The sequence below is a fragment of the Panthera tigris genome, chromosome A3 (genome assembly GCF_018350195.1).
Source record: "Panthera tigris isolate Pti1 chromosome A3, P.tigris_Pti1_mat1.1, whole genome shotgun sequence".
Classification (NCBI taxonomy): Eukaryota; Metazoa; Chordata; class Mammalia; order Carnivora; family Felidae; genus Panthera; species Panthera tigris.
The window spans coordinates 72,624,189-72,636,518 of record NC_056662.1 but is presented as its reverse complement, the minus strand read 5'-3'; the positions used below and the strand labels follow the sequence as shown (position 1 = coordinate 72,636,518).

General features: G+C 37.7%; 1 protein-coding gene across 2 annotated transcripts in view; it reads right to left on the bottom strand.

Moving 5' to 3' along the window:
- The window catches only part of SPTBN1 (spectrin beta, non-erythrocytic 1), a 198,920-nt gene that overhangs the window by 174,766 nt on the left and 11,824 nt on the right, over positions 1-12,330 (bottom strand). The window lies entirely within an intron of this gene.

Genomic DNA, 12,330 nt, shown 5'->3' with positions numbered 1-12,330 from the left:
ATCACCTGGAGAGCTCTTAAAAGTCCCAGTGCTCGTTTTACCACCAGATTATTAAAGCAAATTTTGTTGGGGTGGGACCCAGACATCTGCATTTTTAAAGGCTACTCAGGTGATGTCAATGTGCTGACAAGAAGGAGTATCACTGCTCTAAAATACGAAAATTTCTACCATTAATAGCCAATCCTCATCCAACAAAACACTGACAAACACTAAGCTATGTAAACAATTAGGTCAAATATTCTCCCCATCATGCAAATCAATCCCAAGACACGAGGACAAATTTAGAAGAATTCCTTCAAGAGCAAAACCATGTCCAAAAGGAATGGGCTGCTAAAGCAAGCAAGGAGTAGAAAAGGAAAGAGCTCAAAAAGGAAAGTAAAACAAGGAAGGAAAAGAGTTTTTCAAAATAACTATCAGCATCCAGAGCCTGGCTAGCCTGTGTCTTTACATACAAGTAATTTATTTTCTGGAAAGGCACCAATTAGCAACAAAATGCACCTCCAAATCTAGCACTTTGAATAAACAGCTCTAAGTGGATTATTTTTCCTTGGCTAACTCACCCACATACTATCTGCGTCTGACAGCAAGCTCTTGCCACTGTTGGTTTTTCTTCAAAGAGTAACCTGACACTTGTGCCTTTTCATGGAGTACATGAAACTTTTTAAATGGCAGTAATTAAAAAGCCAGTATCACTCCAAAACCCATGTCTTCTGGCTCGCTTTTCTCGGGTGGGCACAATGTCAACCTTCACTTGCCATTACTAATTTCATCAAGTGTATCATTAACCTGGTGCAGCTCTGTTTCTGAGGCTTGACTTAACAGAGGCATTATACCCAGAGTATAAAAAAATGCAAACAGTCACTCAAGTTCCCACAGCCTCTAATCTTCCAATCAGCATTTCCCAAAGGCACACAGTGCCCTTCAGGTGGAATGCTGACAGAGTTCCAAGGCTGATGCAAAAAATTCACCAGCATTTTCTAGGCAGCAGTACTGAAAGTCAAAAACATGAAGAGGCGATTTTAATGGGAAGAATATTTGAAGGTCACTCTTAATGACAATAAGTTGTTCCCTCTACTGAGAGGTGAAATATAAATGATCCAAAATTACATCTTCCCCCACTTTCCCGGATTACTACTAACATAATTCAGTCATAAAACTGAGAACTTGAGTTGACCAAGGCTTCAACAATTCACCTTAACCAACAGCCTCCCCTCCAAGGAGAAAGGGCTGGCTTAAGTCCATCCACATTCACAGCCAAGAAGTTCTCACAGAGCAAATGTAATCCCTGCTGCTGTGGCAAACCAGATGATATTCCTTTTCATCTTAGCATTGGTGGGTACCCAGCAGCAGCTCCTTATAACAACTTCTCAACTGTCCATTCCAATGGAGAGTAAAACACATGGGCGTTTTTATATTATAGTTCACACAAAGTTTACAGTAGCAACTGGACTATACTTTTGTATATATATCTGAATGTGGGGTAGACTGAATAGGGTAAAAAGTCTCTTTAGACTATATAACTAGATGGTCAGATAAACAAAGAAAGACAAACTGAAGATGAATTTCAGATAAAAAATTAATTTTTGGTATAAGTAACCCCCAAATATTGCATAACGCGTATTTATACTAAAAAAGATGTGCTGTTCATCTGGAATTCAAACTTAACTGGGCATTCTGGTTTCTTCGTTTTTCCCAAATCTATCAACCCGACATATCACTGTGCTGGGAAAATCCAGCTTGAGAGAGTCAAGGAAGAGACCTAGTTTTGGCATCCCCGCCCCCCAATCAACTATCCAACCATTCCTATTTCTCAGGGCCAAGTATAAAAACTGTGTCCCTAGTGTGAACACTAATTTGCCACCACCTGATAAACATGTGTCCCAATGTCTTTCCTCCTCTGGACCACAGACGTTAATTATATAACTAAGTGCAAATACCTGGGTATTTGGCATAGTAATAGTAAATTTTAGTTTCAGGGACTTTATCTGAAGAAAGGCCTCAGATAAATCAAGTAAATTAAGTTTGAGATGGTGCCATAAATAGAAGCAGTCATTAGTAAATGTTATTATTCCATCAATAAAATTAAAAGCAAAATATTCTATGGAGAAATAATATGAAGATACCAGAAAGTAAACTGAATATGTAAGAGGTTGTCATGTGAATTAAGCATCCTAAATAATAGTTTTTTTAATAGATGACTTTAGTGAACAGTTACTATGTGCCAAGCAACATTCAAAACACTTCACATGTTCTATTGGACTTAATCTGATTCCCCCAAGAAGTGAGAACTATCATCACTCCCATTTTACAGCATGAAGAAACTGAGACACAAAGATGGAATAATTTGATAAGCCTACAATGACCATATTACCTGGTTTGCCTCAGACAATCCGAGTTTATGCATGCTGTCCTGACACAGTTGTTAAGAGGGCCCCCTTCCACTCTCATAAACTACCCAGTTTAGACAATAAATTACTTGGTCACTTACCAACGACCCACACTCAATAACCAGCAGAGGCAGGCTTCCATCAGGTAGTGTGGCTCCAGAAACAGAACTCAACTACTGTAAGATACCCTCCCAAGTCTTACCTTCCACAGAAGACTGGGATGATGGGATTTATTCTTTTTACTTTCACCCCATCATACCCCAGATTTCCTGCATGCTGACAAATCCATGTGGGTAGAACTGGTTAGACCATGTTTTTCAGAACTGTCCTTTATCCCCTTTTAAATCATTGATAAAATAAAACACAAACCCACTGTGGGCACAGAGAATTCCTGTCAGCCTCTATTCACATCCCTGGGTCTGAAAATTTTTAAACATATTCAGCTTATCCGAGCAATATTTAACCAAATCCTTTTCTACTTTACAGTGACCTTCACCTTCTTCCAGACTAGCCTGAGCTGCCAGGACACAGGTGTTTGCTATTTCTATCAAGACAAAGGTGGGTATGCTGTACGTGCCGACTTTTAGTTTCATACACAATGGGCTTTCTTTTTTTCCCTAATTCAAAAGCAAACAACTCTCTCATTTTTTTTAATCTATGGTAAAACACTATCTATTTTCCCAATAAATACTTCCCATTAAACATTAATGCTAGTTTGACAGAGTGAAAACAGCAAACATGAGCATTTACTTGTAGCCTCACCATGTATGTATAGTTTTAAAATGGCCCAAGTAAGCAGTGGTGGCAACTTCAGCCCTTACCAACAGGTTGTGTGGCTTCACCTGGCCTCTCTGAGCTGGTCTCCTTCTTTCCCCAAAAGGCATGGACTACTAAGATCCATAAGGTCCTGCCCAGCTCTAAAGCTTCTAATTCTATGTATTCTCTACAATCTTTCTGACCATGAGCTGCAGCCTACAATGGGAAAACATTACTCTACCACAAAATTTCCTAACAGCTGGCTTCCTAGCAGGTCCACAAGATCCACGATGGGGCCACATTACTATTCCCTGAAGGAAATGAACAATCCTCCCTCCAAAGCAGACCTACACCAAGGCTACCTTTACTGAAATTTAACATAAGATCTGAGGTCTTCAAACACAGGGAAGACCTGCCACAGGCAAGGGTCCCGTGAGTAGGCTTGGGAGCAGCCCTGTGGTAAAGAGCGATGGCTCTCATGTTTGTGACACTCCTCGATATATTAAGTTTGACTTCTGTCAGCGCTAGGCCATGTGAAAAATGCTTTTTAATGTTTTTGTGATGGGTCATGAATGCTTTTTCAACAATGATACTAAAATCAACAAAAAGGATAATGGAACCATGGCTCTAAAGAAGATTTTCCCTGCCTCAAATCGTCCCCAGTCACCTTCAAAAGGCAGGTTTACTACTGGCCAGGTCCTGATTACAATGGCAGTGGTAAAGGGGCTGGATGGGCAGCAGGGTGCTACTGAGTTAGCTGAAAGATTTAGAAGCTGTTTCCCATCAGGAAACAATTGCCCTGGGCAATTTTTCACTCACAAAGGAAAAAAACAAAGAAAAGACAAAATGAAAACTCAATTCTCAGCCTGGATTTCATACAATTTCTAACAAAAACTGACTTCATCAATTAAAAAAAAAAAGACAGAAAGAAAACAAAAAAGCCATAAACTCAAAGGTCTGGAGAGTTGGTCATTATTAAGTTTTACTCATGCATAGTCATGAAACAGGAAGAGCACCTTCTTACCTAAAGTTTTATTACATGAAGTTTACAGCCACATTTAAGTGAAAGCTTCCATATACTGAGATTTGTTACATATGCAGGCATAAAGTCCCTGGCAACAAATATCGTGTTTAAATCCAAAGCCTTTTGGTAGAGAAATATGCAATACCTCTCAAGAAAAGTTCTCTCTCTGTTTACCAGAGCTCTCATTTCAGGAGTGTCAAAACTTCTAGAAAATTTGTTATGGAAACTCAGAGGGAACCCACAAGAAATGCTGAAGCCAATAAAAAAATTCTATGCATTTGGGTCATTTGTTCAAACCAACTTAATCTTTTCTAACAACTAAGATGTGTGGTCACGGTTTGTTTACCTTTCTCTTTCCAATGGTAGGCTTGGAACACAACAGAAACTAAATGAAGAAAAAATCATATGGATTCAACACAGGCATATAATCAATAATGACGAAATTTTTAAAAAAGACTGTTTTAAAAAACTGAGGGCCTGCAATTTGATTCATAATAGAAATCAGACTCTTCAAGTAAGCAACTCTTCTAACAATAAAAACAAAGCTTCTTCCTAGTCTATGTAATAATTAAAATGAAACTCTAGTTTTTGCTCTGTTTCATACTAGTGTACCCCAAGTACATTTTATGAAACCTTAAGCCTAAGAGAGACTATAAAAAAAAAAAAAAAAAAGAATTCCAAGGTCAGGTAAATTTGGGAAACACCATATATTTATTTCTCTCCCTCTACCTCAGAATACCTATTAGCTTATAAAAGTTCTAACCTGTTACATTTTACTTAGCCTAGCATTCTCTTCATAAATAATACATGTTAACATACTGCAAAGCTAGTGCTTCAAAGAACTTGATGGACAATGTAAAGCCAGATCATAGGACCTACACTGTTACCTAGGTTTGGTCAAAAACTTCTAAACATCACACATACCCAGTCTCTTCTCTTTCTGGTCATATGGATGGATTACATTTGCCTGCTCCCCTTGCAGTTGGGCAAGGTCATGTGACTAGTTCTGGCCAAGGTCTTTTCTATGACCTATCAGCCAGGGTTCTTGAGCTAGAAAATGTGAGGCAGAGCCCCCTGCCATCTTATGATGGACATGTAACATGAATCAGAAATACACACTTTTATGGCTTTGAGCCACTGAGATTTTGGAGATGTTTGTTACTACACACCAATCCTAAACTGCTTGATACACTATGGAAGGGAAATGTCTTAAATAGAGCTATATAAGTTGACTAGATGTGACAAAATAAATACACAGATCTATGAGAAGAACGGGCGGATAGACAGCAGAATAAGCTTATAAAAATGAATCTTTATGAAAGCCACTTTGGTCTACTGAATCTTACATTAAGCAATGAAGATGAGGGAGTTAAAACTAAACAACATGGTACGGACGAATTTGAAGTGACCAAATTTAGTTTGTTTGTTGACAAGGGTGGGGAGTGAAGGTGGGCAGTAAGGGACATAGAATCACTTACTGAATGCCAGAAATGTGTACAGACTGACACAGTGATAGTTGGTAGATGATAACTACCATCACCTGGCATCATCATTGGCATCATCTCCCCTTCACATGATACAACCAAAACTCTATTACATAATTTGTCTAAGATCATATTGCTAACAAATGGAACTCATGTAACTACATGTTCCATTCTTTTTACTAATACCATTCATCTGAATAAGCAGAAAAATCTAAGTCATGAGATTAAAAAAAAAAAAGTTTGGAGTTTTATTGCCGAAGCACTTTATAAGAATGTGAAAGTACTGTAGAATCAAACTCTGGCCAAATGGTATGTCCTGAGCTTTCAAAGAATAAACAGGATGTTCTTATAATTAACATACTAACTGTTTACAAGGCATGACATGCACTTTTGAAAAAAAGTTTATTTTTTCAAATTATAAAAGTAAGACATGCTTATTGGTGAACATTGGAAAATACAGAAAAGCAATGAAATGAAAACAAAAGTCACAATCCCACCACACTTTACCAAAACTTAAAATGTGGAGTATTTCCTTCTTCTTTGTGTGTGTGTGTGTGTGTGTTGTTCTACATAGTTGAGATCATATCATTTTTTTTTGTTTTTTTATTTAACTTTATTTTTTATTTTTTAAAATTTACATCCAAATTAGTTAGTATATAGTGAAGCAATGATTTCAGTAGATTCCTTAATGCCCCTTACCCATTTAGCCCATCCCCCCTCCCACAACCCCTCCAGCAACCCTCAGTTTGTTCTCCATATTTATGAGTCTCTTTTGTTTTGTCCCCCTCCCTGTTTTCATATTATTTTTTTTCCTTTCTCTTATGTTCATCTGTTTTGTCTCCTAAAGTCCTCATATGAGTGAAATCATATGATTTTTGTCTTTCTCTGACTAATTTCACTTAGCATAATACCCTCCAGTTCCATCCACGTAGTTGCAAGTGGCAAGGGATCATATCATTTATATAAATTTGTGTTTTGCTTTTATTCCTTTATATTAAAAAGCTCTGTGTTATGAGAATGTCTTCAATAATATTTTTATCAATATAATAATAACTAATAATTATATATTTGCCACTATTAGACTAATCTCATTATTTATATCCACTTACTTAATCCTCACAAGAACCCTCAAGGTCTGTATCATCATTGCCCCCATCTTACAGATGAGGAAACAGAAGTACAGTAGGGTTAATGACATGCCCAACGTCACAAAGTGAGTCCATGGTAGATCTGGGATTCAGACCCAGGCAGCCCCTGGGTTGGCACTTTTAACCACTACATTGTATTGCCTCCATAATACTTCTTCCACTAACTTACCAATGATGAGTATTTGGTTTATTACCATTTTTTCCCTATAATAATAATGTTACAACAGACATTGTCATGGGCATTTAAAGCACTATTTTATCTAAGCCTATTCAGACAGCAACTCTTACCATTCCAGCAAGTTGAATTTATTTTCAGCTAGCTGACAACAGCTGTAGAAACATCTAAGATGGCTAGCATTTCATAAACCAACTCACTACTCCATCTACCCCTGGTATGAACTTCCATGTGGTCCTCACCTGTCCACTCCACTGCCATCTGCAGCAGATTTCTGTAATGTTTCCATCTGCCTTCACACTGCACAAAGAGCCAGCTAAAACCCTGTGTCTGTTCTGTGCATCCCCTAACATTTATAAGCAAATTCCGTAAATTTTTGCCTGGAATATTTTGAATGCTAAATATTTGTTCCCAGTCTTATGAGCTTGTGCCAATACAAGGAATAGAAACCCAGAGAGATGACATCCAGTACGCAAGTGTAAAATTAAAATGAAGAATTTTCTAACTGAGACAATAACCTAGGAAAAGGATATTCAAATATTTTACTTTTTGTCTTCTTATAGTGAATGATTGAAGGCTCTTGCAAGATTAAATGATCTGAGTTGAAAACTATCCAAAATAGTTTCGCAAGCAGATCAGATAATGGTGTGTTAAGTAAAAAGAAAACTGGTGGCTCTAGCTCATAGTTCATATCTTCTGAACTCGATTTACCAATCTGCCTATCCAAGAGTATGTTTAAAAAACAAGGAATGTGTAAAAAACAAAAACATAAAACAACTTAGAAATCACAGGCTCAATAAATACATTTTTCAACATATCAACAATAACATACAGAGAACTCATTTGCCATCTAAAAATGAAAAGATCAGCACAGCTAAAGAAGATGTATCCATGCATTTTCCACAGAACATTTTTCCATGTGGTAAAAACGTAAATTTTTTTTTTTTACATATTCTAAAAACATACGTAGAAAGATAACCTCAATTCTATTGACCAAAGTCCTGATAAGTATAAAATAAAAATCTCTGTATAAAGGCACTTACATAAGAGCCAGACATAACGCTTCTATACGAGAAGAGGCCCTCTGAAATATGTGTACGATACTGAAAATGACAAAGCAAAATTCATGACTTCTAAATCTAACCACAGCAATACATAAGAAACAAAGCCATGGTGCAAAGTACTCTAAAAAGCTCTAAAATTACTGCAATTAGTCTAAGTCCAAATTTCTAATGGACTTTAGAGGATAATTAAAATATCTGTTAGTAACATCTTTCAAGAAATTCTTAACAGAAATTTGGTTTGTATTTAAGCCCTTCAAGATGAAGTTCACTGTTTTTTTTTTGTCTGTTTGTTTTTAATGTTTGTTTATTTTGAGGGAGAGAGAGCACAAGCAGGGGAGGGGTAAAAACAGAGGAAGAGAGAAAAATCCCAAGCCAGCTTGAGCTCGACATGGGGCTTGATTTCATGACCCTCGGATCATGACCTGAGCTGAAATTCAGAGTGGGACGCTTACCCGACTGAGCCACTCAAGTGCCCCTCACTGTTTTCATATTATATTTAACATCCAAGTCCTCTCTGTTCTTATTTTATTTCCTCTCAATAATCTAAATGTTCCTTTTTTTAAAATGTCATCTTCACAGTACCCAAGCTAGTAAGTAAGTTGACTGTATTATCCCCACAGGCAGCCCCCACCTCCACCAAGCCTCATCCTCTGCAGGTGATGATCATGTCACCATCGGGCTCAAACCTGTACAGGACTCCTCCGAAAGACTGCACACCCCAGTCCTCCTTAGTTTACCATCCTGACTTTGAAAAACGAGCCTATCTATTTTTTTTTTTAAATTGAGAGACCAGAATTAGAAAGTAAATCAATTACAAACAAGAATCAAGTGCTGCAGATAAATGGCAAAAACTTTAATACAAACCCAAAAAACCAATAAACAAAGAAAAAAAGATTCTGCAGGGCAGTAACCAATGCCCTTTACTATCCTTCTACAATGTTTTAGTGTTCACACATCAACAATTCATATCCACACATATTTTATGACATAAAATATAGGGCTTTAGTTTTTATCCTTTAGGGCCCAAATTTCTATTCAAACCATGGAGACTACATATTTTGCAGTGAGAGGGATGAGTGGGGCAGAGGAACCTCAATGTGAAGTTTGGGATAAGGCATTACTAATTAGTCCAGATAAAATTACCCAAGATAATACGTTACACAGAAGAATTTTCCTATATACAGGCACAAGATTTTTTTAAGACTGTTGGAACAAAAAGATAAATAATAGTAAACCTTACTAAACTAAAGAGGATAGCAACCATTTCTATTTCTTGGGAATATGTTTACAGGAGTGATTTTGCTCAAGTGAAATGACAAGTTTCAAGATATTTTGTGAACGGTCGCTATTTTAAGGCAGGCCAAGGCCGCATTAGTGCTTGTCATACAGCTTGCTCCCAATCTCCTGGCAGTTCTCCAACACATTCCAACTTCTGATGCACAGCCTTGCTGGAATCACATCCCACTTATCTCTAAAGATACACTAAGTAAGATGTGGCCACATTACACAACCAACCTGCCGTTTATTCCCATCAGATCACTTTGCACAATGTCTGACTAAAAAAAAAAAAAAATCAGACCACCATCTGTGTGGATACCGTTTAGTCCAAATGATCCAATGTACAGTTGGTTCCCAAAACAAATATTAGAATACTGATCAAACTGGGGGAGGGGGGGGGGAATGCTGTACTTCACTGCCCAAAAGAAGGCTGAGTACTCCTCAACTAACGAAGAAGAACGGATATAGAGAGGGAAAAGCAAGATTAAATCTTAAAAAACAAACACCTTAATTACAGATGCTAAAACCCTAGTCATGTTCTCACTGTCTACATTTTGAAGCAGATTATTAATCAGGATATATTTTAAAGGATTATATCAGTATTTAATAAGTCCCATTATTTCCTTTAAAAAACCAGTGTAACCTAGTAATACATCCTCTCAGTCAACATACTCTCTAATTGTTAATATTTGGCCAAAAAAAAAAAAAAAAAGTCCTCTTCAAAAACAAACCGGAATGGTTAACCACATGCTGCTACATTCCATTCTTGCTTTAAAAAAATATATTTAATTAGCACATTTGAGCCTCATACTCTGCACAGCTGCACAACATTCCAGGGATAGACCAGCCATCAAGGTACTCTTTACATTAAATATCTACTTACTTTAAAAGTTGAGAAGACTGAGAACCAGTTTTCAAATATGACCCACTAAAGACATATTTATTGCACCTGAACAAAAGTTTTCTTTAACAAGAGTGTAGCCCAACAAAAATGCACACTATAATTAGGAATAAAATATTCATGTAAATATACACTAACAAATTAATTCCTCAGAGCTGGAAATATATATATAAATAAATACTAAACTGACAGATAAGAATAGTCTTATGCACGAATAAAACAATAAATTAACCTGCTCTCTAATTTTTTTTTTAATGTTTATTTACTTTTCAGAGAGAGAAACACAGAGCGTGAGCAGGGGAGGACAGAGAGAGAGGGAGACACAGAATCCAAGGCAGGCTCCAGGCTCTGAGCTGTCAGTGCAGAACCCCACACAGAGCTCAAACTCACAAACTGCAAGATCATGACCAGAGCCGAAGTCTGACACTTAACCGACTGAGTCACCCGGGTGCCCCAAATTAACCTGCTCTCTAATTAAACTTTCACCCTTTATGAATTGAACAAGATTCTTAGACCTAAATGAAAGCTGGTATTCTTAAAGTCAGGAACACACTTCAAAAGCAAAATAAGCTTTTCAAAATGAGAAATCATCCTGATTATCACGGAAACTCAGAAATTCCTTTAGCAGTGGGTGTTGATTTAAAAACACAAAAACAAACCAAAACAAAACTTACCTTTAAAACAAAGAATAAACCACTAAGTGTGCACTGGCTTCTTTCCTGCTCAATAGCACAGCACACGAATGTCTTTGCTCCAAGGATCATAGTACACCCTTGACTCCGTCCCAGGAGATAAGTTGGGTATTTAAGGACAGCTGGCAACACAGAGTTGTCAACCTTGCTGTGAGAAGGACCAGGCCCCTCTCAGAAAAATTACCCAACTGATACCTCTGACCACCACTCGCTTCCTTAAAAAGTGACAGGTGTACTTATCCATTCAGAGGTCCGCATAAGGCCACATCCTAGTCCCCCCCCCCCCCCCCCGTCTCCCCGTAACCTGGGGTGCAGGGACCACGTTGAGCACTGTCTCACCTCAGTGCCTCCCCAAGTGCTAGACCCAACATGTGCAGGTGCCTGGAGGTTAAGCTGAAGTACCTACTACAGGTTTCGGACAGCCCAGGCACTATAACCATCAAGCATTTCCCCTGATGAGTTGTGGCCACCCTCAAAAAGAATGATTCCTATCAGGTTGGGAGTTTCTGAAGAATCCCTTATTTGGAGAGAAGAAGTCCATGTAGCACAGCTAAGTTCCAAACCCCAATCTCGGTCCATCCATCACCAAGCCCAGCTGAGTTTTCCTCTACACTGTAAAAGGAAGTACCACTGGCCTTCAGTATTTAAACCCGGGAAGAAGGACAATTGCCACTTTTCCTCAGGGCCCACCACTCCAAACAAGACCAGTAACAACCACAAAGTACCTCATGGAAACTGCTAGAAAGGACTTTCTTCTCCAATGAAAGGGTATTCCACTCATTTCCCTAAGCACATGAAAAAAATTTAGTACCTTTTTAAGGAAAAGGCCAATACCAGAATTACAGTAACAAAGAAGCACTAACAAGTCACCTCCATCCATCCAATGTCCCAGGGCTTAAATAACTGGCTTGCACAATCCAGTAAGTACGTTGCTTTTTCTCGTTGAAACAGATCTTAGAGCCAGAGACAGTACTTTAAAGAATTCAGCCAATACAAAGACCCTAAGAAGGTCGAGCTCTAGTATACGCTTTCAACAGTTACAGCCAAACCCAGCCCAGTAAAATTTATTACCTCTGAAACCAAAATGCTAATAACAATATCCATTCCATTTGTAACATGTTATGGGGTAGCTGTTTTAAAGATTCTCTGAAATCTGAAGATAAAAGTAAAATCAGATGTTGTCCAAAGCATATAGAGATGTCCCTCGAGGGAATTAATGCAACTCTGATGAGAATTCTTTCCGAAACAAAACAGAAAACACACATTATCTAATGAGAACTTAATTTCTGGTATTTTTCCACTATATTTTTTTTCTTTTTCTTTTTCTTTTTCACTGTATTTTCTTCAAAGAAGAAAAGTATCTATAATAAAATTTGGATTTTCTGTTTCTTCACCATTTTTCTTTACTACCCCCACCATTA